Genomic DNA, 8,380 nt, shown 5'->3' on the forward strand with positions numbered 1-8,380 from the left:
TCATAATCAAGTGATTCCAAAAGCCCATCAGCATGGATTTTCTTCATGCGCTTTACACCAATATGACCTAAATGGCAGTGCCATAAATAAGTTGCACTATCATTATTAACTTTGCATCTTTTGGCTACAATATTATGAATATGTGTATCACTACGATCGAGATTCAATAAACCATTCACCTTGGGTGTTTGAACATTGAAGGTTTTATTCATGCAGACAGAACAACAATTATTCTTTGACTTTAAATGAATAACCATATTGCAGTAAACATGATCAAATCATATGCATGCTTAACGCAAACACCAAATAACATTTACTTAGGTTCAACACTAATCCCAAAAGTATAGGGAGTGTGCGATGATGATCATATCAATCTTGGAACCACTTCCAACACACATCGTCACTTCACCCTTAACTAGTCTCTGTTCATTCTGCAACTCCCGTTTCGAGTTACTAATCTCAGCAACTGAACTAGTATCAAATACTGACGGGTTGCTATAAACTCTAGTAAAGTACACATCAATAACATGTATATCAAATATACCTTTGTTCACTTTGCCATCCTTCATATCCGCCAAAGACTTGAGGCAGTTCTGCTTCTAGTGACCAGTCTCTTTGCAGTAGAAGCACTTAGTCTCAGGCTTAGGTCTAGACTTGGGCTTCTTCACTTGAGCAATGATATGTCTCCACCGTATCTATAATTTTTGATTGTTCCATGTTATTATATTATCAACCTTGGATGTTTTATATGAATTTATATGCTATTTATATGATTTTTGGGACTAACCTATTAACCTAGAGCCCAGTCCCAGTGCCAGTGCCAGTTTCTGTTTTTTCCTTGTTTTAGAGTATCGCAGAAAAGGAAAATCAAACGGAGTCCAGTTGACCTGAAACTTCACGGAACTTATTTTTGGACCAGAAGAAGCCCATTGAGTATCGGAGTTGGACCAGGAGAGTCCCGGGCTGCCCACGAGGGTGGGGGGCGCGCCCACCCCTCTGGGCGCGCCCCCTGCCTCGTGGACAGCCCGGAGGTCCACCGACGTACTTCTTCCTCCCATATATACCCTAAAAACTTCGGGGAGCACAATAGATCGAGAGTGCCGCCGCCAGAAGCCTCCGTAGCCACCGAAAACCAATCTAGACCCATTCCGGCACCCTGACGAAGGGGGAATCCTTCTCCGGTGGCCATCTTCATCATCCCGGTGCTCTCCATGACGAGGAGGGAGTATTTCTCCCTCGGGGCTGAGGGTATGTACCACTAGCTATGTGTTTGATCTCCCTCTCTCTCTCGTGTTATTGATATGTTACGATCTTTATGTATTGCAAGCTTTGCTATTATAGTTGGATCTTATGATGTTTCTCCCCCTCTACTCTCTTGTAATGGATTGAGTTTTCCCTTTGAAGTTATCTTATCGGATTGAGTCTTTAAGGATTTGAGAACACTTCATGTATGTCTTGCGTGGAATACCCGTGGTGACAATGGGGTATTCTATTGATCCACTTGATGTATGTTTTGGTGATCAACTTGCGGGTTCCGTGACCTTGGGAATCTATGCATAGGGGTTGGCACATGTTTTCGTCTTGACTCTCCGGTAGAAACTTTGGGGCACTCTTTGAGGTTCTATGTGTTGGTTGAATAGATGAATCTGAGATTGTGTGATGCATATCGTGTAATCATACCCACGGATACTTGAGGTGACATTGGAGTATCTAGGTGACATTAGGGTTTTGGTTGATTTGTGTCTTAAGGTGTTATTCTAGTATGAACTCTAGGGCTGTTTGTGACACTTATAGGAATAGCCCAACGGATTGATTGGAAAGAATAACTTTGAGGTGGTTTCGTACCCTACCATAATCTCTTCATTTGTTCTCCGTTGTTAGTGACTTTGGAGTGACTCTTTGTTGCATGTTGAGGGATAGTTATGTGATCCAATTATGTTATTATTGTTGAGAGAACTTGTACTAGTGAAAGTAGAACCCTAGGCCTTTTTTCAACGCATTGCAATACCATTTGTGCTCACTTTTACCATTAGTTACCTTGCTGTTTTTATATTTTCAGATTACAAAAACCATTATCTACTATCCATATTGCACTTGTATCACCATCTCTTCGCCGAACTAGTGCACCTATACAATTTACCATTGTATTGGATGTGTTGGGGACACAAGAGACTCTTTGTTATTTGGTTGCAGGGTTGTTTGAGAGAGACCATCTTCATCCTACGCCTCCCATGGATTGATAAACCTTAGGTCATCCACTTGAGGGAAATTTGCTACTGTCCTACAAACCTCTGCACTTGGAGGCCCAACAACGTCTACAAGAAGAAGGTTGCGTAGTAGACATCAAGCTCTTTTCTGGTTCCATAGCCGGGGAGGTTAGTGCTTGAAGGTATATCTTTAGATCTTGCAATCGAGTCTTTTAGTTTCTTGTTTTATCACTACTTTAGTTTATAAAAGAAAATTAAAAAATGGAATTAAGTTTGCCTCCTACGCTTCATCTTTTTAATATCTGTCGTGAGTATGATGGAAAGGAAAATTGTGCCAAAGTGTCAGAATAAGAATGCATTAAAATGTTTGGCACTAAATCTTTGAATGATGAGCATGATTGCAATGTTGTTAGTATGAACTCCTTGAATATTCATAGTACTAATGACGATTTCACTAGTTATGATGAAAATGTCTCCTATAAACATGTCAATTTTTTTGGAGTGCATTGGGTTTGCAAGTACACACCAAATAGGGAAGATAGATATTGCAATAGGCATACACATTTAGAAACTAAATTGTTGCAAGAAAGGCTAGATGTTTGTGCTGAAAGATTCAATATTTATCACCATCCTTGTGAACTTTGCAATGAACATGGTCATTTAAAGCTCCGATGCTATTTGTTCCATGATCAAGTCGTGTCCAAAAATTGTGATAACTTGATTACCCTTGAGCATCAGAAAGATCTTAGTCTTCTTTTGGGTTATGAAGAAATGAAACGTATAACTGAGGGTATTCCAAAATTTAATCTCGATAAATTTCTTGATGTTGATCTAGAGGAAATTTATATGTATTGAAAACCCTTATATTGCCAATTACATAAAGAAAAGAAAATAAATAGAAGATGAAGAGAATACTAACGAAAGGGAAGAGACTTCCCAATATCCTCCTATTAATTCTTATGATGAATCAGGTAACGAGGAGGAGCCTTCTATTCAACCAATCTCATTAATAAGGAGCTCAAAAAAGAGGATTGAACCCACACATGATGTGGTGAAGAAGAAGAAAAGAAAAAGGAAGAGAGGTAAAAAGATATCTCTCCCAAATAATGTTGCTCCTATTACTGTTGTGCCTCATGAAAATATAATTGTGGAAGGTGATGCACTTGATGATGATCTCGTTATGCCTACTACTTGTTGTGATGATTATGATTGGGAAGATAATGATACTTCTTATGATCTTGAAAATCTTTTTGGCACTTGCTTGGAAGAATATGATAATTGCTATACTATTGGTGCTATCCGTACTATTAATGATGAGAGTGATTATGCTTATGATATGAAAAGGCCCAAGCTTGGGGATGCTATGTTTGATGAAGATGATGTTTTTGAGAATATATTTGCTGCAATTAATGTTTGTCCCAAGCTTGGGGATGCTACATTTAATGAAGATGATATTTTTAGTCTCCCAAGTTTTGATATGCAAATTTATAATGATGATAGCATGGCTCCTACTTATGATGATTATATTGATGAAAGTGGGTTTGGAAGAGTGTAAACTTTAGGAAGTAATGACCCCACTATTTTGGAGGATGTTGAATCTTATTATGATAATTATGAAAGTGGATTTGGAGAGGTCATGACTTTATTTAGTGATGATTCCACTATCTTGGAAGAGGTTTCAATCGATTATGATGAGAACAAAGTTGCTACTTATGATGATTATTGTGATGACATGTATGCTATAAAAAGTAGTGATTATATTTATAAAACTTGTCATGATTATGATTACCCTTTTTCTGAACATTACTCTTTTAATGTGGAAACAATTTATAGTATTCGAGTTTCTTATGATACTCCCACTATTCCAAATGAGAAGAATTTTGCTTATGTGGAGAGTAATAAAATTTCTATGCTTATAGATCATGAAAAGAATGCTTTAGGTGCTGGTTATATTTTTGAATTCATTCATGATGCTACTGAAAATTACTATGAGGGAGGAACACATGCTTGTACGAATTGCAATAATATCAAGTCCTCTCAATGAGCTTAAAGTTTTGAAGTTATGCTTGTTTTGCCCTCCTATGCTAGTTGATTATTGTTCCCGTAAGTTGTTTGCTCACAAAATCCCTATGCATAGGAAGAGGGTTAGACTTAAATGTGCTAGTCATATTCTTCATGATGCTCTCTTTATGTTTCAATTCTTATCCTTTATGTGAGCATCATTGAAATCATCATGCCTAGCTAGGGGCGTTAAACGACAACGCTTGTTGGGAGCCAACCCAACTTTATTTTTGTTCCTTGCTTTTTGTTACTGTTTATTAATAAATTAATCATCAATCCTCTGTTATGATTGAGTTTTTATGTTTTAATTAGTGTTTTTGCCAAGTAGAACCGTTGGGAAGACTTGGGGAAAGTTTTGTTGATCTTGCTGTAAAAAACAGAAACTTTAGCGCTCACGAGAATTGCTGCCATTTTTAATTGGAGAGTGATATTTAGTTAATTATTTTTGAAGATGATTAATAGATAAATTCCTCACGTCCAGAAATTTATTTGAGAATTTTATGAGTTTCATAAGTATACGTTTGATCCAGATTACTACAGACTGTTCTGTTTTTGACAGATTCTGTTTTCGATGTGTTGTTTGCTTATTTTGATGAATCTATGAGTAGTATCGGAGGGTATGAACCATAGATAAGTTTGAATACAGTAGATATTACACCAATAAGAATTTAGAATTAGTTCACAACAATACCTAAGTGATGATTTATTTTCTTATACTAACAGAGCTTACGAGTTTGCTGTTAAGTTTTGTGTTGTGAAGTTTTCAAGTTTTGGGTAAAGATTCGATGGACTATGGAATAAGGAGTGGCAAGAGCCTAGGATTGGGGATTCCCAAGGCACCCCAAGGTAATATTCAAGGACAACCAAGAGCCTAAGCTTGGGGATTCCCCAGAAGGCATCCCCTCTTTCGTCTTCGTTCATCGGTAACTTTACTTGGAGCTATAATTTTATTCGCCACATGATATGTGTTTTTCTTGGAGCTTCATTTTATTTTCTTTTGTTTTGCTTTCTGTTTGAATAAAATACCAAGATCTGAAATTATTAAATGTTAGAGAGTCTTCACATAGTTGCATAATTATTCGACTACTCATTGATCTTCACTTATATCTTTAGGAGTAGTTTGTCATTTGCTCTAGTGCTTCACTTATATCTTTTTAGAGCACGGTGGTGGTTTTGTTTTGAAGAAATAATTGATATCTCATTCTTCACTTATATTATTTTGAGAGTCTTTAGAACAGCATGGTAGTTTGCTTTGGTTATGAAATTAGTCCTAATATGATGGGCATCCAAGAGGGATATAATAAAAACTTTCATATAAGTGCATTGAATACTAAGAGAAGTTTAATACTTGATGATTGTTTTGAGATATGGAGTAGTGATATCAAAGTTGTGCTAGTTGGGTAGTTGTGAATTTGAGGAATACTTGTGTTGAAGTTTGCAAGTCCCGTAGCATACACGTATGGTAAAGTTTGTGTAAAAAATTTGAAACATGGGGTGTTTTTTGATTGTCTTCCTTATGAGTGGCGGTCGGGGACGAGCGATGGTCTTTTCCTACCAATCTATCCCCCTAGGAGCATGCGCGTAATGCTTGGTTTTTGATGACTTGTAGATTTTTGCAATAAGTATGTGAGTTCTTTATGACTAATGTTGAGTCCATGGATTATACGCACTCTTACCCTTCCATCATTGCTAGCCTCTTCGGTACCGTGCATTGCCCTTTCTCACATTGAGAGTTGGTGCAAACTTCACCGGTGCATCCAAACCCCATGATATGATACACTCTGTCACACATAGACCTCCTTATATCTTCCTCAAAACATCCACCATACCTATCTATTATGGCATTTCCATAGCCATTCCGAGATATATTGCCATGCAACTTTCCACCGTTCTGTTTATTATGACACGCATCATCACTGTCATATTGCTTTGCATGATCATGTAGTTGACATCGTATTTGTGGCAAATCCACCGTTCATAATTTTTCATACATGTCTCTCTTGATTCATCGCAATCCCGGTACACCATCGGAGGCATTCATATAGAGTCATATCTTGTTCTAGTATCGAGTTGTAATCTTTGAGTTGTAAATAAATAGAAGTGTGATGATCATCATTAATAGAGCATTGTCCTGAAAAAGGCCAAATAAAAAAAAGAAAGGCCAAATAAAAAATTAGAAAAGGGACAATGCTACTATCCTTTTTTCCACACTTGTGCTTCAAAGCAGCACCATGATCTTCATGATAGAGAGTCTCTTGTTTTGTCACTTTCATATACTAGTGGGAATTTTTCATTATAGAACTTGGCTTGTATATTCCAACAATGGGCTTCCTCAAATGCCCTAGGTCTTCGTGAGCAAGCAAGTTGGATGCACACCCACTTAGTTTCTTTTTTGAGCTTTCATACATTTATAGCTCTAGTGCATCCGTTGCATGGTAATCCCTACTCCTTGCATTGACATCAATTGTTGGGCATCTACCTAGCCCATTGATTAGCCGTGTCGATGTGAGACTTTCTCCTTTTTGTCTTCTCCACATAACCCCCTCATTATATTCTATTCCACCCATAGTACTATATCCATGGCTCACGCTCATGTATTGCGTGAAAGTTGAAAAAAGTTTGAGATTACTAAAGTATGAAACAATTGCTTGGCTTGTCATCGGGGTTGTGCATGATGAGAGCATTCTTGTGTGACGAAAATGGAGCGTGACCAAACTATAAGATTTTGTAGGGATGAACTTTCTTTGGCCATGTTATTTTGAGAAGACATGATTGCTTAGTTAGTATGCTTGAAGTATTATTGTTTTTATGTCAATATTAAACTTTTGTCTTGAATCTTATGGATCTGAATATTCTTGCCACAATAATAAAGAAGATTACATGGATAAATATGTTAGGTAGCATTCCACATCAAAAATTCTGTTTTTATCATTTACCTACTCGAGGACGAGCAGGAATTAAGCCTGGGGATGCTGATACGTCTCCAACACATCTATAATTTTTGATTGTTCCATGCTATTATATTATCAACCTTGGATGTTCATGCATTTATATGCTATTTTATATGATTTTTGGGACTAACCTATTAACCTAGAGCCCAATGCCAGTTTTCTGTTTTTCCTTGTTTTAGAGTATCGCAGAAAAGGAAAATCAAACGGAGTCCAACTGACCTGAAACTTCACGGAACTTATTTTTGGAACAGAAGAAGCCCACGGAGTATCGGAGTTGGACCAGGAGAGCCCCGGGCTCCCCACGAGGGTGGGGGCGCGCCCACCCCCCTAGGCGCGCCCCCCTGCCTCGTGGACATCCCGGAGGTCCATCGATGTACTTCTTCCTCCCATATATACCATATACCCTAAAAACTTCGGGGAGCACAATAGATCGAGAGTGCCGCCGCCAGAAGCCTCCGTAGCCACCGAAAACCAATCTAGACCCATTCCGGCACCCTGACGAAGGGGGAATCCTTCTCCGGTGGCCATCTTCATCATCCCGGTGCTCTCCATGACGAGGAGGGAGTATTTCTCCCTCGGGGCTGAGGGTATGTACCACTAGCTATGTGTTTGATCTCCCTCTCTCTCTCGTGTTATTGATATGTTACGATCTTTATGTATTGCAAGCTTTGCTATTATAGTTGGATCTTATGATGTTTCTCCCCCTCTACTCTCTTGTAATGGATTGAGTTTTCCCTTTGAAGTTATCTTATCGGATTGAGTCTTTAAGGATTTGAGAACACTTCATGTATGTCTTGCGTGGAATACCCGTGGTGACAATGGGGTATTCTATTGATCCACTTGATGTATGTTTTGGTGATCAACTTGCGGGTTCCGTGACCTTGGGAATCTATGCATAGGGGTTGGCACATGTTTTCGTCTTGACTCTCCGGTAGAAACTTTGGGGCACTCTTTGAGGTTCTATGTGTTGGTTGAATAGATGAATCTGAGATTGTGTGATGCATATCGTGTAATCATACCCACGGATACTTGAGGTGACATTGGAGTATCTAGGTGACATTAGGGTTTTGGTTGATTTGTGTCTTAAGGTGTTATTCTAGTACGAACTCTAGGCCTGTTTGTGACTCTTATAGGAATAGCCCAACGGATTGATTGGAAAGA

Source organism: Triticum urartu, chromosome 5 (assembly GCF_003073215.2).
Source record: "Triticum urartu cultivar G1812 chromosome 5, Tu2.1, whole genome shotgun sequence".
Classification (NCBI taxonomy): Eukaryota; Viridiplantae; Streptophyta; class Magnoliopsida; order Poales; family Poaceae; genus Triticum; species Triticum urartu.